The sequence below is a fragment of the Aquarana catesbeiana genome, linkage group LG09 (assembly GCF_042186555.1).
Source record: "Aquarana catesbeiana isolate 2022-GZ linkage group LG09, ASM4218655v1, whole genome shotgun sequence".
NCBI classification, from domain to species: domain Eukaryota; kingdom Metazoa; phylum Chordata; class Amphibia; order Anura; family Ranidae; genus Aquarana; species Aquarana catesbeiana.
The window spans coordinates 25,071,261-25,088,400 of NC_133332.1; the positions used below are offsets into that span (position 1 = coordinate 25,071,261).

At 52.3% G+C, this 17,140-nt stretch overlaps 1 long non-coding RNA gene across 1 annotated transcript; it reads left to right on the forward strand.

The window, feature by feature from the left end:
• The first annotated feature begins 4,200 nt into the window (after positions 1-4,200).
• Positions 4,201-14,171, forward strand: LOC141107434 (uncharacterized). The gene is made up of 2 exons (XR_012235907.1): positions 4,201-4,301; positions 13,764-14,171. It is a non-coding gene; the product is annotated as an uncharacterized lncRNA (long non-coding RNA).
• Positions 14,172-17,140: the final 2,969 nt, after the last annotated feature.

The following is a 17,140-nucleotide window of genomic DNA, read 5'->3' on the forward strand; positions in this document are numbered from 1 at the left end:
GCCCTCCTACAGGCGCTGTGTACAGCTGATTTTCCCTTTTTCACCTTCGCCCATCTCCGCCGGATCCTACTGCGCAGGCGCAGTGCCTGCGCAGTAGAGGGGGGTCCTTATCCGCCGAGCGGAACTTTCTCGGCAGAACACCGGGCTGTGATCATTCCGCCGCAGCCTCGCTACACAAAGCTGGTAAAAAGGAGCTGGTGGGTTGCGGGAAGGTGAGAGTCCGGTGTAGTGTTTTGGGGGGGAGGATGAGACACTTTCACCCCCCCAGCTCTCCCTCTCTCTCAACCCCTCCCTTCTCTCTCACCTCCCCCCTCTCTCTCTCCCACCACACCTGCTTCCCCCTTCCTCTCTTTCTCACCCCCCCCTCTCTCTAATCCTCTCTCTCTCCAAGCCCCCTCTATCTCTAACCCCACCTCTCTCTCTCTCTCTCAACCCCCCCTCTCTCCAGAGACCCCACACAGCCACCAGAGACCCCTCTCTCCCACCACACCTGTTTCTGCCTTCCTCCCTCTCTCACCCCCTCTCTCTCTCACCCCTCTTTCTCTATACCCCCCTCCCTTCTCTTTCACCTTCCCCCTCTCTCTTTCACGACACCTGTTTATCCCCCCTCTCTCTCTCTCTCTCTCTCTCTCTCACCCCCCTTTATCATTCACCCCCTCTCTTTCACCCACCCTCTCTCTCTCTCAACCCCTCCCTTCTCTCTTACCCCCCTCCCTCTCCCACCCCCTCTCTCACCCCCTCCCTCTCTCTCCCACCACACCTGTTTCCCCCTCCCTCTCTTACCTCCCCTCTCTCTCACACCCCCCTTCTCTCTGTCACCCCCTCTCTCTCTAACCCTACCTCTTTCTCTCACCCACCTCTCTTTCTCTCTCTCTCTCAAGAGACCCCACACAGCCACCAGAGACCCCACACAGCCACCAGAGACCCCACACAGCCACCAGAGACCCCACACAGCCACCAGAGACCCCGCATAGCCTCCAGAGACCCCACATAGCCCCCAGAGACCCCACATAGCCCCCAGAGACCCCGCATAGCCCCCAGAGACCCCGTATAGCCTCCAGAGACATAGCCCCCAGAGACCCCACATGTCCACCAGGGACCCTGCATATCCACCAGAGACCCCACATAGCCTCCAGAGACCCCACATAGCCTCCAGAGACCCCACATAGCCTCCAGAGACCCCACATAGCCCCTAGAGACCCCACATAGCCACCAGGGAGCCTGCATAGCCACCAGGGACCCCACATGGCCTCCAGGGACCCCGCATAGCCTCCAGAGACCCCACATAGACCCCAGGGACCCTGCATAGCCACCAGAGACCCCACATAGCCACCAGAGACCCCGCATAGCCCCTAGAGACCCCACATAGCCACTAGGGACCCCATATGCCCCCCAGAGACCCCACATAGCCCCCAGAGACCCCACATAGCCACCAGGGACCCCGCAAAGCCACCAGGGACCCCACACAGCCACCAGGGACCCCACATAACCACCAGAGACCCCACATAACCACCAGAGACCCCACATAGCCCCCGGAGACCCCCACATAGCATCCAGAGACCCCACATAGCCACCAAAGACCCTGAATAGTCACTTGAGAAGGAAGGGGTGGGACACATTTAGATGGGGGGCGTCCGATTTTAGGGCAGCACAAAACCAAAATACACTACTGTGTACAGGACATTCTTATAACAGCAAATTCTAGATTGCGATATTTTACTGAACTCCTACCAATGGATTTATATCCGTCTTAAGGCCCCACTCACACTGAGCGGAGCGGGATTGTGCATTCACACACACTTTTTTTTTGGCGTGTTTTTCAATCGTTAACACGTGTCACGCCTAGGGCTTCCCATTCACTTAAATGTGTAACAAACACCCCAAAGTAGCCTCAGAAGCTCTACAGCCATGGAGCGCCGAACGTTTTTCCAGTGAGTGTTTTTGGCGTGTTTGTAGCGCTTTTTGTCGCACGGCAAAACAAGCATATGCTACCCGTGCTTGGGATACCATTAGATATTTTTTTTGGTGATTTGTTTAGGACACGCCCAGGTGTGGATGCAGCCGGAAGGCTGGAATTACAAGAATTTCCAACATTTCTCACTCTTTCTTTGGCCTCGTGGTCTCTATTTATCTCAAGGGAATGGAAATCCCAACTGAACGACATTTACTTTCATAAAGCACTTTATATGATTAACCACTCGCAGACCGTCCACTCGCAATGTACTGCAGACGGGCGTACAGGCACAGCGGCATACTGGTACATCACTGCCTGTTTCCAGGTTTAGAGCACGCGCATCCACACACCACCCCCCGCCGACATCCCTGTAATTGTACACAGCGGGAGTCTGCCAGCAGGTTCCGGCCAATGATTCGCGGCTAGAACCTGCTGATCGGCTGTGTCCAATCACAGCCCAAAGCCCTGTGTTGTAATCAACACAGAGCTCTGTACAGAGGGAACCAGTCTGCCTTGTTTACATAGGCAGACTGCCTCTCCGATCGATGATCGGCGGGTGCTGGCGGACATCGAGTCCGTGGTACCTGGGCTGGGAACCCGCTGTGTGTGTTCACTAAAACTAATAAAACTGCTATAGGGGTGACCTTAAGCGGTTAAACCAAAAAATGTACTATATTGCTGCTTACCAATCTTTAGATGTGGTGGTTGCATTAGTTTTCTTTTTTTAGTTATTTTCCCCTCTGTTTTCACCTGGTGATCTGGCCAGTAACACACCTTCTATATTAGAGCCCCCCCTCCCCCCACTCTGGATGAAGGAGCACAGGAGGCACAGCGGACAGCAGCATTGTCAGTCGGGGGAGGGGGGGTGTTAAGTGCATTAAATACACTAACAAATTGAAGCCAAACTCCAGCTCACACGCAACAATCAGGTACAGCAAACTGGGTTTTTTGTTTTGTTTTTGTTTTTGGGATAAAGATTTTCATGATTGAAAGAACTGAAATCCAATAAATGAAAGGAATGCATAGGCATGCGCATAGGGTGTGCCAGGGGTGCCTGGGCACACCCTAATCACCCTGTGTGGTGCAGATTCCCCCTTTTTAGACCCCTGATATTTCACCAAAGCCCCCTAACAGAGCTCCAAATTTTTTTTTAAAACAATAAAAAATTTAATAATAGAGATAAAAACTACTGACACCGTCCACTACCCTACTGACACCAATCTCTACCCTACTGACACCAATCTCTACCCTACTGACACCAATCTCTACCCTACTGACACCGTCCACTACCCTACTGACACCAATCTCTACCCTACTGACACCAATCTCTACAATACTGACACCGTCCACTACCCTACTGACACCAATCTCTACCCTACTGACACCATCCTCTGCTCTACTGACACCGTCCACTACCCTACTGACACCAATCTCTACCCTACTGACACCGTCCTCTACCCTACTGACACCAATCTCTACCCTACTGACACCGTCCTCTACCCTACTGACACCAATCTCTACCCTACTGACACCGTCCTCTACCCTACTGACACCAATCTCTACCCTACTGACACCGTCCTCTACCCTACTGACACCAATCTACACCCTACTGACACCGTCCACTACCCTACTGACACCAATCTCTACCCTACTGACACCGTCCACTGCTCTACTGACACCAATCTCTACCCCACTGACACCAATCTCTACCCTACTGACACCAATCTCTACCCTACTGACACCAATCTCTACCCTACTGACACCGTCCTCTGCTCTACTGACACCGTCCTCTACCCTACTGACACCAATCTCCACCCTACTGACACCGTCCACTGCTCTACTGACACCAATCTCTACCCTACTGACACCGTCCATTGCTCTACTGACACTGTCAGTATATATATATATATATATATATATATACACACACATATGTGTTTGAGCTTTGGGGAGCACACCAGTGGCGGCCCGTAATGCAGGGTGCAGGGGCGCCCCCCCCCCATCCATGAGTCCGACTGGACGCATGAATTCCAATGTTTTTTTTTTTTAGCGGCACATGATTAGAGCCTGAAGCTCTAATTGGCTTAAAAAACAGTGGACTTGGGGCGCAGAGCACTGTGCCCTAAGCCCACCCACTTGCGTGACAATAGCACATTAATATTAGCTACTGTCTTCCTGATTCTCCTTCCGGCCAATCAGGAAGACGGGTCCTGAGACCCGTCACCTGATTGGCCTAGAGGAGAAGCGATCCTCTTGGCTGCCAAGGAGGAGGAGACGCAGGGGAAGCCGCCGTGAAGCACCAGGAGGAGTAGACGTCGCCCGGAGGAAGCGCTGCCCGCGACCTAGGGTAAGTGCGGGGCTGGTGACCGACCGACCTGGGTGTACTCCCACCAGGAGATGAGGCGGGGCTCTACCTTACTTGCTACAGCTTCACAGTGTGCAGTGAACCCAGAGTAATCCAGCACAGGAGAGGAGCCGGTACAACTGTGCAAGACTGAAAGGAAGGCCGGGGCTCGGATTTAATATTCTATAGACTATAGACTGTCTCACGGCCTCTATCATCTGGAGAACACAGGAGAATAGTTTTCTGTTCCTCCTGAAGACACGTGAATGTTTGGTCAGCAATTTTTAAGGGTCCGACTCCAAAAGAACACAAAACAATGATATTTTCTCGGCTCCACATCTGCCCCTCCCCCATCACAGCACAGCCCCCTACCCCCATTCCCCCACCTTCCCTGCTGACTCAGTAATCTGTAATATTAGACCCCTGTAGTTTTACTGCATGGAGAAAAACCGGTTCAGACACGCTCAGCTGAGTTTCTAATACATATCCAGATAAAACACTCCTATTTATTGTTAGAAGGAGTCTGTTGCGCGCTCTGCTGAAAATGAAAACCGGAGCGTAGAGACGTATCCCGGGAACTCAACTTACAAGGCTTGAACCATAGCCAGGCATTGCGGCAGTCATCCATCCCCCCCCCCACAGTCTGTTGTTGGCCCGGGGATCTGGGAACTCCCTTTGCTCGCCTGTTTGTAATGCAAGAGGGGTGTTCCCAAACATGCCCACTGCAGGCTCCTTCTATATATAGATGTAGCACTACCCCCGAAAGGGTTCCCCATTGCTGCACAGCCAGTCACATAGCATTTCCTTCTGGCATCCAGACACAGAAAACAGTCCTTGAGCTTGTTTTTTTTTTTTTATTAGGGGATAATAACTTGGATGCGGGTGGGAATTATGGGATGCCCAACTTGGCAATAACAACATAACCAGGGACAACTCCCTCCCTATTTACAGCTTCCACTTAATCCTCCTGCACAATACTTGATCCTTGCACAGCTCTGTTGGGTTCACTCCTTTAGGAACTAAAAGTCTTTTGTTAGCTTAGCAGCAGCCCCTTACAGGCAGGAACTCTCAGTCCCTTAGTAAAGTGACACATGTGGAGTAAACTGCATCCTGCAACACCTTCTACTTTCCTGTAGACATTGGTCCCATCTCTACTTCTCACAGAGATGCTAGCCCACCGGGCTGCCACCAGCCCACCTGGCTGCCACTCTGGAGATCTCCCAGGGCAAGGATGAAGATGTAGGCACACCGCTGTCTTCAAGAGAGACCTGCTACATGTCTGTCCTTGTCTGTCCCAGCACCATGCTGAGCTACTCACTCTGTCTTTCCTTGCTCCTTCTGCCTCTCTGGAAAGCCTCCTCCAACTTCTTTTGAGGTGGGATCCTTCCAGACCAGCCACCCGAGCCCCAGTTCGAGGTAGAGCCCCTCCCCGGCAGGAGTCCCTCAAAGGTCACTGACTGACTCCCTCAGCACTGCATCTCCATCTTCTACCCAACTCAACTGCTGGCAAGGCTCATCTCTATTTAAGGGCTCACTTAGTTCCCTGCCAGGCCCACTTCCTGGGGATTGGCTAAGGGTCCCTAAATATGCAAGACAACCCTCCTAACTTCTGCCCACTAATTTCTAGAACATTCTCCAATATTCTAGAACCAGGGGGAGGCACCAGAGAGCTGCCTGGATGAGTCATCCAGCCCTGAACTCTAATGAACCCTGACCCAGATTTCATGGCTCAGGTTTAGCCTTGAGTCAGACTATAATTTACCTTTGCTACCACTGATAGCACACTAGAAGGTGCTACACTCAACTCCCACTAAAATTAGCCATGTCCCCATTGGCTGAAAAACATTTTAAAAATGGCTCCTTTGCCCAGGAGAAAAGGGCATCCCATAAGAAAAATAAGGGGACGGGGAAAAGGGAACAAACTTAGAAAGGGCTTTTTTCATATAATTTAGAAGTATCAAAAATTTAAATCTTTTTCAAAAGAAAACCATACACATCATATATGTACATCCTTACTACAGGTCCCTGTAGCTGGCAAAGTTTGTCATTACCAACATATGTACATGTGCAACAGAGCACCTCCCCCTAAAGGGAAGCCCTCTTAACAGCAACATAGAAAAAGTCCCAAAGTCCAATTTGTGAGCAGGAGGACAGCTAAGGGCCCCTAAATATGCAAGAGAACCCTCCTAGCTTCCACCCACTAATTTCTAGAACATTCTTCAATATTCTAGAACCAGGAGGAGGCCCCAGAGAGCTTTCATGTATGAGTCATCCAGCTCTGAACTCTAATGAACCCTGACAAAGATAACATGGCTCAGGGTTAGCCCTGAGCAGGGGCGGACTGACCATCGGGCAGTTCGGACGCTGACCGAGGGCCCGTGGCCAGTAGGGGGCCCCATGGCAGCTTCCACTTCGGGACCCGATCTACCCGTCAGCTAGCTGTGATTGACGGGCTGATCGGGTCTCTGCTCACTGCTAAGAGACTGCAGTGTATACACACACCTCGTGATGCGCTCCTCCTCCTCCCCGCCGGCCCCTCCTTCCCCGTCCACCCCAGGTGCTTGTATCTGTCATCACCTCGGACGGACAGAAAAGAGGAGGGGCCGGCGAGGAGGAGGAGGAGCGCATCACGAGAGGTCTGTATACAGCCGCTTCCCGCGCTACTCTGCATGTAGGAAGGAAAGTGCAGCAGCTTGTACCACGTGCTGCTATTAGAAAGTTGCTGCACAGCTTCCCACCCACAGTGTCCCCCTGTGCCCCCCACCTCCCCACAGTGTCCCCCACCTCCCCACAGTGTCCCTCTGTGCCCCCCACCTCCCCACAGTGTCCCCCACCTCCCCACAGTGTCCCCCTGTGCCCCCCACCTCCCCACAGTGTCCTCCTGTGCCCCCCACCTCCCCACAGTGTCCCCCTGTGCCCCCCACCTCCCCACAGTGTCCCCCTGTGCCCCCCCACCTCCCCACAGTGTCCTCCTGTGCCCCCCACCTCCCCACAGTGTCCTCCTGTGCCCCCCACCTCCCCACAGTGCCCCCCTGTGTGCCCTCCACCCCCACAGTGACCCCCTGTGCCCCCCACCTCCCCACAGTGACCCCCACCTCCCCACAGTGTCCCCCTGTGCCCCCCACCTCCCCACAGTGACCCCCACCTCCCCACAGTGTCCCCCTGTGCCCCCCACCTCCCCACAGTGTCCTCCTGTGCCCCCCACCTCCCCACAGTGCCCCCTGTGCCCTCCACCCCCCACAGTGACCCCCCTGTGCCCCCCACCTCCCCACAGTGACCCCCACCTCCCCACAGTGTCCCCCTGTGCCCCACAGTGACCCCCACCTCCACACAGTGTCCCCCTGTGCCCCCCACCTCCCCACAGTGACCCCCTGTGCCCCCACCTCCCCACAGTGCCCCCTGTGCTCCCCACAGTGCCCTCCACCTCCCCACAGTGTCCCCCTGTACCCCCCACCTCCCCACAGTGTCCTCCTGTGCCCCCCACCTCCCCACAGTGCCCCCCTGTGTGCCCTCCACCCCCACAGTGACCCCCTGTGCCCCCCACCTCCCCACAGTGACCCCCACCTCCCCACAGTGTCCCCCTGTGCCCCCCACCTCCCCACAGTGACCCCCACCTCCCCACAGTGTCCCCCTGTGCCCCCCACCTCCCCACAGTGCCCCCCACCTCCCCACAGTGACCCCCTGTGCCCCCCACCTCCCCACAGTGATCCCCTGTGCCTCCCCACAGTGTCCCCATGTGCCCCCCACCTCCCCACAGTGCCCCCTTGTGCCCCCCACCTCCCCCCTCCCCACAGTGCCCCCCTGTGCCCCCCACCTCCCCACAGTGTCCCCCTGTGCCCCCCCACCTCCCCACAGTGCCCCCCTGTGCCCTCACCTCCCCACAGTGCCCCCCTGTGCCCCCCCACCTCCCCACAGTGTCCCCATGTGCCCCCCACAGTGCCCCCTTGTGCCCCCCACCTCCCCCCTCCCCACAGTGCCCCCCTGTGCCCTCCACCTCCCCACAGTGTCCCCCTGTGCCCCCCCACCTTCCCACAGTGTCCCCCTGTGCCCTCCACCTCCCCACAGTGTCCCCCTGTGCACTCCACCTCCCCACAGTGCCCCCCTGTGCCCTCCACCCCCCCACAGTGTCCCCCTGTGCCCTCCACCTCCCCACAGTGTCCCCCTGTGCCCCCACCTCCCCACAGTGTCCCCCTGTGCCCCCCACAGTGCCCCCCTGTGCCCTCCACCTCCCCCCTCCCCACAGTGCCCCCCTGTGCCCTCCACCCCCCCCCACAGTGCCCCCCTGTGCCCTCACCTCCCCACAGTGCCCCCCTGTGCCCTCCACCCCCCCAGTGTCCCCCTGTGCCCTCCACCTCCCCACAGTGTCCCCCTGTGCCCCCACCTCCCCACAGTGTCCCCCTGTGCCCCCCACCTCCCCACAGTGCCCCCCTGTGCCCTCCACCTCCCCCCCCACAGTGCCCTCCACCTCCCCACAGTGTCCCCCTGTGCCCCCCACCTCCCCACAGTGTCCCCCTGTGCCCTCCACCTCCCCACAGTATCTCCCTGTGCCCTTCACCCCCCACAGTGTCCCCCTGTGTTTTCTATCCCCCCCCCATGGTGTCTCCCTGTGCCACTCACACACAGTGTCCCCCTGTGCCCTCCACCCACCTACAGTGTCCCCCTGTGCCCTCCAACCCCCCCCCCCCCACAGTGTCCCCATGTGCCCCCCACAGTGCCCCCTTGTGCCCCCCACCTCCCCCCTCCCCACAGTGCCCCCCTGTGCCCTCCACCTCCCCACAGTGTCCCCCTGTGCCCCCCCACCTTCCCACAGTGTCCCCCTGTGCCCTCCACCTCCCCACAGTGTCCCCCTGTGCACTCCACCCCCCCACAGTGCCCCCCTGTGCCCTCCACCCCCCCACAGTGTCCCCCCCCACAGTGCCCTCCACCTCCCCACAGTGTCCCCCTGTGCCCCCCACCTCCCCACAGTGTCCCCCTGTGCCCTCCACCTCCCCACAGTATCTCCCTGTGCCCTTCACCCCCCACAGTGTCCCCCTGTGTTTTCCATCCCCCCCCCCATGGTGTCTCCCTGTGCCACTCACACACAGTGTCCCCCTGTGCCCTCCACCCACCTACAGTGTCCCCCTGTGCCCTCCAACCCCCCCCCATGGTGTCTCCCTGTGTCCTCCACCCCCACTGTGTCGCCTTCCGCCCTGATGGCTACCCTGAAAGACACTGTGTTAAGTCTGGAGGATCCCAGTGCTCTACTGTGTGCCCTGTGTTTTGGTTTGTGCCCTGCTATTTGCCCTACTGCGTGCCCCATGGCCTGTGATGTGCCCTGCTAGTGTACCCCCTTATGTGCCCTACTCTGTGCCCCTTGCCCTGTGATGTGCCTTGTGATGTGCCCTGCTGTGTACCGCCTGTTGTGCTCTACTGTGTGCCCTGTAATGTGCTCTGTGTGCCCCATGCCCTGGGATGTGTGCCCTGATGTGTACCGCCTGTGTCCTGTTCCCAAGGATGTGCCCTACTGTGTGCCCTGCTGTGTGCCCTACTATTTGCCACATGCCCTGTGATGTGCAGCACGTTCCCTGCTGTGTATCTCCTGATGTGCTCTGTGATGTGCCCCGCTGTGTACCCACTGATGTGCCCTGTACCCTCTGTGATGCACCATGCTGTGCTCAATAATGTGCCCTGATGTGTACAGCATAATAAACCCTGCTGGGTGCCCCATTATGTGTCCTGTGATGTGCCCTACTGTGTGCCCCATGCCCTGTGCCCCATGATGTGCCCCGTGCTCTGCAGTGTGCCATGTGATGTGCCTTACTGTGTGCCCCATGTAAGTGGGGCTTTGTGTAGGTGCGGCTTGCATGTGGGCGGAGACACAGGGGGCCCCATGATCTTCTATTGCCCGGGGGCCCCATGAGTTGTCAGTCCGCCCCTGGCCCTGAGCCAGACTATAACTTACCTGTACTACTAGTAGCACACTAGACGGCGCTACACTCACCTCCCTCTAAAATAGCCATGTCCCCATTGGCTGGAAAACATTTAAAAAATGGTTCCTTTGCCCAGGAGCAAAGAGCATCCCATAAGAAAAGTAAGCGGACGTGGAAAAGGGAACAAACTTGGAAAGGACTTTTTTCAAATAATTTAGCTGTATCAAAAATATACATTTTTTCAAAACAAAACCATACACATCATATATGTACATTCCTGAATACAGGTCCCTGTAGCTAGCAAAGTTTATCATTACCAACATATGTACATGTGCAAAGGAGCACCCCCCCCCCCCTAAAGGAAAGCCCTCTTAACAGGAACATAGAAAAAGTCCAATTTGTGAGTAGTAGGACAGCTAAGGGCCCCTAAATATGTAAGACAACCCGCCTAGCTTCCACCCACTAATTTCTAGAACATTTTCCAATATTCTAGAACCTGGAGAGCTTCCTGGCTGAATCATCCAGCCCTGAACTCTAATGAACCCTGACCCAGATTCCATGGCTCAGACTTAGCCCTGAGCCAGACAATAATTTACCTGTACTACCACTAGTAGCACACTAGGGGGTGCTACATAGATAGTCTTAAAAATTGTTCCAGGAACCTCAACACAAGTGCGGTGTGCTTTACTGCCATTCAGTAGATCCCAATGCTCAGTGCATTGCAGCACACCACAAAATATAGCGTGTGTTATGGTGCCCTGGGTTTTAAAAGGATGTCTTTTCATCCGTTGTTGTATACTGGCAGTCAAGTTATAATGAAATGGTGGCCATAATGAAATGCACTTCTCATGTACGTGTAGACTCCATAATGAAATGCTTTGGTGTAATTGGTTATGGTAACACATCCTGCAGAGAACAGGGAAGGTTCTAGAGAGGTTCTAGAGAGCGGAGGAGTTGTAGAGTGCTGGGAAATTGCAGAGAGTGTGGAAGTTGTGGAGAGCGGGCAAGATGTAGACAGTAGGTACGTTTAAGAGAGCGAGGTAAATCGGTGGGGAAGTTGCAAAGAGCGAAGAAGTTGCAGAAAGTTGGGAAGTTGCAGAAAGTGGAGAAATTGTAGAGAGCAAGGAAGATGTAGAGAGTAGGGAAGTTATAGGGAGCAGGGGAGTTGAAGAGAGCAGGGAAGTTGTAAAGAGTGGGGAAGTTACAAAGATGAGGAAGTTGCAGAGAGCAGAGACGTTGTAGAGATTTGGGGAGTTGTAGAGAGTGGAGAATGTGGAAAGTACGGGGAAGTTGAAGACAGCTTGGAATTTGTAGAGAGTGGGTGAGTTAAAGAGAGCAGGTAAGTTATAGAAAGCGAAGGAGTTGGCAGGAAGTTGCAGAGACAGTGAAGAAATTGCAGAGAGTGGGGAAGTTGTAGGGATGGGGAAATTGCAGAGAGCGGGGAAGTTGTAGGGAGCGGGGAAGTTGCACAGAGTGGGGAAGTTGTAGAGAGTAGGGAAGCTGAAGAGAACAGTGGGGAAGTTGTAGAGAGTGGGGAAGTTGTAGAGAGTGGGGAAGCTAAAGAGAACAGTGGGGAAGTTGTAGAGAGCAGGGAAAGTATAGAGAGCAGGAGATGTATAAAGAGTGGGGAAGTTGTAGAGAGTGGGGAAATTGTAGAGAGTTGGGAAATTGTAGAGAGTGGGGACGTTGTAGAGAGCGTGGAAAGTGTAGAGAGTGGGGAAGGTATAAAGAGTGGGGAAGTTGTAGAGAGCGGGGAAGTTGTAGAGAGCGGGAAAAGTGTAGAGAGTGAGGAAGGTATAAAGAGTGGGGAAGTTGTACAGAGCGGGGAAAGTGTAGAGAGTGGGGAAGGTATAAAGAGTGGGGAAGTTGTAGAATGCGGGGAAGTTGTAGAGAGCGGGGAAAGTGTAGAGTGTGGAAGGTATAAAGAGTGGGGAAGTTGTAGAGAGCGTGGAAAGTGTAGATAGTGAGGAAGGTATAAAGAGTAGGGAAGTTGTAGAGAGCGGGGAAAGTGTAGAGTGAGGAAGGTATAAAGAGTAGGGAAGTTGTAGAGAGCGGGGAAAGTGTAGAGAGCGTGGAAAGTGTAGAGAGTGGGGAAGGTATAAAGAGTGGGGAAGTTGTAGAGACCAGGCAAAGTGTAGAGAGTGTGGAAAGTGTAGAGAGTGAGAAAGGTATAAAGAGTGGGGAAGTTGTAGAATGCGGGGAAGTTGTAGAGAGCGGGGAAAGTGTAGAGAGCAGGGAAGTTGTAGAGAGTCGGAAAGTTGAAGAGAGTAGAAGACAGCGGGGAATTTGTAGAGAGTGGGTGAGTTAAAGAGAGCAGGTAAGTTATAGAAAGCGAGGGAGTTGGCAGGAAGTTGCAGAGAGTGAAGAAATTGCAGAGAGTGGGAAAGTTGTAGGGAATGGGGAAATTGCAGAGAGTGGGGAAGCTGTCAAGAGCAGGGAAGTTGAAGAGAGTATGAAAGCTGCAAAGAGTGCAGAAGATGTAAGTGCGGGGAAGTTGAAGACAGCAGGGGAGTTGAATAGAGCAGGTAAGTTATAGAGACTGGGGGAGTTGGTGGGAAGTTGCAGAGAGTGAAGAAACTGCAGAGCATGGGGAAGTTGTTGGAAGCGGGGAAGTTGTTGAGCTTGGGGAAGTTGAACAGAGAAGGGAAGTTGAACAGAGAAGGGAAGTTGCAGAGCGGGGAAATTATAGAGAGCGGGGAAAATGTACAGAGCGGGGAAGGTGTAAAAAGTAGGGAAGTTGCAGAGAGAAATTGTAGAGAATGGGGAAAGTGTAGAGAGTGGAGAAGTTGCAAAGAGCGGGGATGTTGAAGAGAGTGGGGAGGTTGCAGGGAGTGGGGAAATTGTAGAGAGCAGGGAAGGTGTAGAGAGCGGGGAAGTTGTCTAGAGTGGGGAAATTGTAGAGGGGGGGGGGTTTCAGAGAGTGAAGAAACTGCATAGAATGGGAAAGTTGTTGGAAGCAGGGAAGTTGTAGAGAGTGGGAAAGTTGTAGAGAGTACGGAAGTTGTAAAGAGTGGGGAAGATGTAAAGTGCGGGTAAGTTGAAGAGAGCAGGGGAGTTATAGAGACTGGGGGAGTTGGTGAGAAGTTGCAGAGAGTGAAGAAACTGCAGAGCATGGGGAAGTTGTTGGAAGCGGGGAAGTTGTAGAGAGTGGGGAAATTGTAAAGAGCGAGGAAGTTGTCAAGAGCGGGAAAGTTGTAGAGAGCGGGGAAGTTGTAGAGAGTGGGGAGATTGTAGAGAGCGGGGAGATTGTAGAGAGCGGGGAGATTGTAGAGAGCGCGGAGATTGTAGAGAGCGGGGAGATTGTAGAGAGCGGGGAGATTGTAGAGAGCGGGGAGATTGTAGAGAGCGCGGAGATTGTAGAGAGCGGGGAGATTGTAGAGAGCAAGTCGGAAAGGAAACAAAACCACTGCTTTTCCACTGTTGAGCGGTGAGACTAATGTAGAAAATAAAAAGGATCTGTACATTGCTTTGAAGTGTTCTCTGTGTTTTATTCTTTGCAGTGTTACTTACTTTTTTTTATCACAGAGAACCCTGACTGTATTTCTATTTCACGTAGAGCTTCCTTCTCTTGCTGGTGTAATGAAATATTTACATTCTTGGGTGCCGAGCACAGGCCTTGGGAGTTGCGGTGGCTGGCCTCCAAGTTTCTGCAGCGGAGAGTTTCTGCAATAGAAAAGGTGGAAGTATATTCTGGTGAGAACAGGAAAGGCGCGGTCAGCAGCCCTCGTCTTCAGAAGTTGTAAAGATGGAGGAACCCTTGAAGTGGAATGAGCCCCGCCCCCGATCTGCAGCAATCATTTCTAGTGTGGAGCTTCCAGGATTTGATAGACGATGAGCGGAAGGATGAGTGGAGGGATTTTGGTGGAAATGATTGTCGATCGCACAGTCAGCCAAACTTGCAGAAACTCAGTTTTGCTCATTGATCTTCTTTTTTGAGAAAAATAAAATAAAGATCTCTATAGTATTTTTATTCTCTCTTTCCTTTTTTCTTTATTTAGAGCAGACCTTCTCAACCTTCTCAACATGGATGAACCCTCAAAGTAACTTTCCTGTCTCAGGGAATACCTGCTAAAAAAGAATATATCTACAGCTCAGCAGTAAATTGTACATGTAAGGCTGGATGCACATGGCGGCATGGTTGGGTTCAGCAGGGATCCAGCATGTTGGGTAGTTGGATAGGCACAAAGAGTTGCAGCTGCGACATTTAAACGCCCCCTTCTACTGCCATTGCAGCTTAAGGGGAGTGGTTGTGGGGTCCTATAATGCCCCCCAAGAGCATGGTTTAACTTAGCTGAGGAATAAATAAAAAAAATTTGGAATGTGGAACGTGCTTTAACTTTCTGCCGCCCAGGAAACGCATATATGCAGTTGCAAAGAGGTGGGCTTTAACCACTTGAAGACCAGGCCTTATTCTGTTAGTAAATTTTGTAAATAAGTAATTATTCTCCTTCACTGATGGGCACTGATGAGGTGGCATGGATGGGCACCAATAGGCTGCACTGATGGGTACTGATCAGGTGGCACTGATGAGGAGGCACTAATTTGCCACACTTATGGGCACTGATAGGTGGCAATGATATGTGGCACTGATGAGCACTGATGGGTGGCACTGGTGGGCAATGATAGGTGGCACTGGTGGGCACTGATGGGCACTGATAGCGGTCATTGGTGGGGACTGACAAGTGGCACTGATGGGCACTGGTGGGTGGCACTGATGGGCATTGATGGGCAGCACTGATGGGCATTGATGGGCAGCACTGACTGGCATCACAGTGAGCTGGCACTGGTGGGCACTGATTGCTGGCACTTCTGGCACTTAATTGTAACCAGGGCACTGATTACATCTCTTGTTGTCCCCTGCGAGGAGATGCCACTGATCGGCTCTCCTCGCCACACACTTTGCCAGTCCCTCCATCATTTGATGGTGGGCGTGCGGCAAGTGGTTAAACACATTTAAAAAAAAAAATACACTTTAATTAAAAAAAAAAACAAAAACACAATATTTACCCCAATTTTTTTGTATAATGTGAAAGATGATGTTACGCCAAGTAAATAGATATCTAGCCATGCTTTAAAATTGCGCACGCTGGTGGAATGGCGACACACTACGGTACCTAAAAATCTCCATAGGCAATGCTTTAAACATTTTTACAGGTTACACATAGCTCCCAACTGTCCCTGATTTTGAGGGACTGTCCCTGATTTGGAATAATGTCCCTCTGCCCCCATTGCTCCTCAATTGTCCCTCATTTTGGTCTGATCTATATAGCTGTATGTAAAATGCACTTTTTATCTATCAAAAAGTGTTTTCCAGTGCTAAACCTTTCATCTGATTTCTAAATTCCTGCATTTGTGAATTTAAAAGTCCAAAATAAAGGAATAGTCGTGGTAAAAAAAGCACTTGTGGGTTTAATCAATCTTGTTTTTTTTTGTACAATTCTCCTATAAGGGGGTGTGGCAAGGGGTGTGTCCTATGCCTGCATACTTTTGCTGATAGGTGTCCCTCATTCCCATCTCAAAAAGTTGGGAGGTATGGGTTACATGTTTAGAGTTACAGAGGAGATCTAGCACTAGAATTATTCTATTCGCTCTAACGATCGTGAAGACACCTTACATGTGTGGTTTGAACACCGTTTACATATGCTTGTGCCACTTACGTGGGCGCTTTACTTATTTTTTTTTACATTTTTTTTTTTTTTTTACACTGTCCCTTTTTTATTTATCTTGATCACTTTTATTCCTATTACAAGGAATGTAAACACTCCCTTGTAATAGAAATAAGGATGACAGGTCCTCTTTATTGAGAAATCTGGGGTCAAAAAGACCTCAGATCTCACATTTACCTTTAAAAACAAAAGAAAGAAAGATTTTTTTATGGCTTTTACTTTAAAAAAAAAAAAGAATTGTTTACTATGGCCAGGGAGCCGGAAGTGACATCAGACGTCGCTCCAGTCCTCCAAGGGCATAGAGATGAGTGGCGGCCATCTTGGCCTCACTTGTCTCCATGCTCAACTAACGGCCGCATTGGATCGAAAATGAAAAGGTGAGCTAACACTGTACAGCCTAAACACCCCCCCCCCACCAGTCTCCGCTGTACTTACCTCCTGCAGGATTTCCAGGATGGATCAGGGTGATTCTGATTGGTCAGTGCCAGTATAGAGCATCACTCTATTCTAATCCGTCACAAAAGCCCTGTAGAAAGAAGGAGGAGAATAGCGGGGACTTCAAATCCCCAGACCACTGCAGCAGCTGTATGGGCACTCACAGCTCATCACCCACAGAGGTAAGTACAGTGAGGAGGGGGTGTATGGTGTTAGTTCATATTTACATTTTTTCTGAACTTACACTTTAATGCCTACATGGTTCTCATGTTGTAAAGCACAGCGCAAACTGTTGGTCCTATATAAATCCTGTATAATAATCAGGGCTTTTTTCAGCAGGAGCACGGGGGAACGCAGTTCCAGCGGGCCCGTCACCACAGGCCACTCCCGACGTGTTTTGTCATCAATGATGTCTTCTGTGGATGGGCCAAAACTACATCACGCATGCCTGTTTTCCGTTGTTCTGATCTCTTATGAGCCTTCAGTTTGCTGGATCCCTTACTCTGTTACGATATAAGTGACACTATGTCAGTCTCTTCCATCTCTCTGACATTCATTTGCTCCCGCTGCTGAGTGCCATCCATGTCCATGCAGGGGCGGATCCAGAGCCTAGTCTCGGGAGAGGCACTGCCAGAAAATACGTTTCTTTTTAGTAAATTTAACGGGGAAATGGCTGGTGTTAGCGCTTCAATCATCACGGCACCATGGTTGTTATGGTGTCAGGATGATTGAAGCGCATTATTACTATTATTACATTGTTGTAAAAAATAAAATAGTTCAACTCACCATAATGCAGAATCATTGGGAGCCCTGAGCGTGTCACTTGCCACTG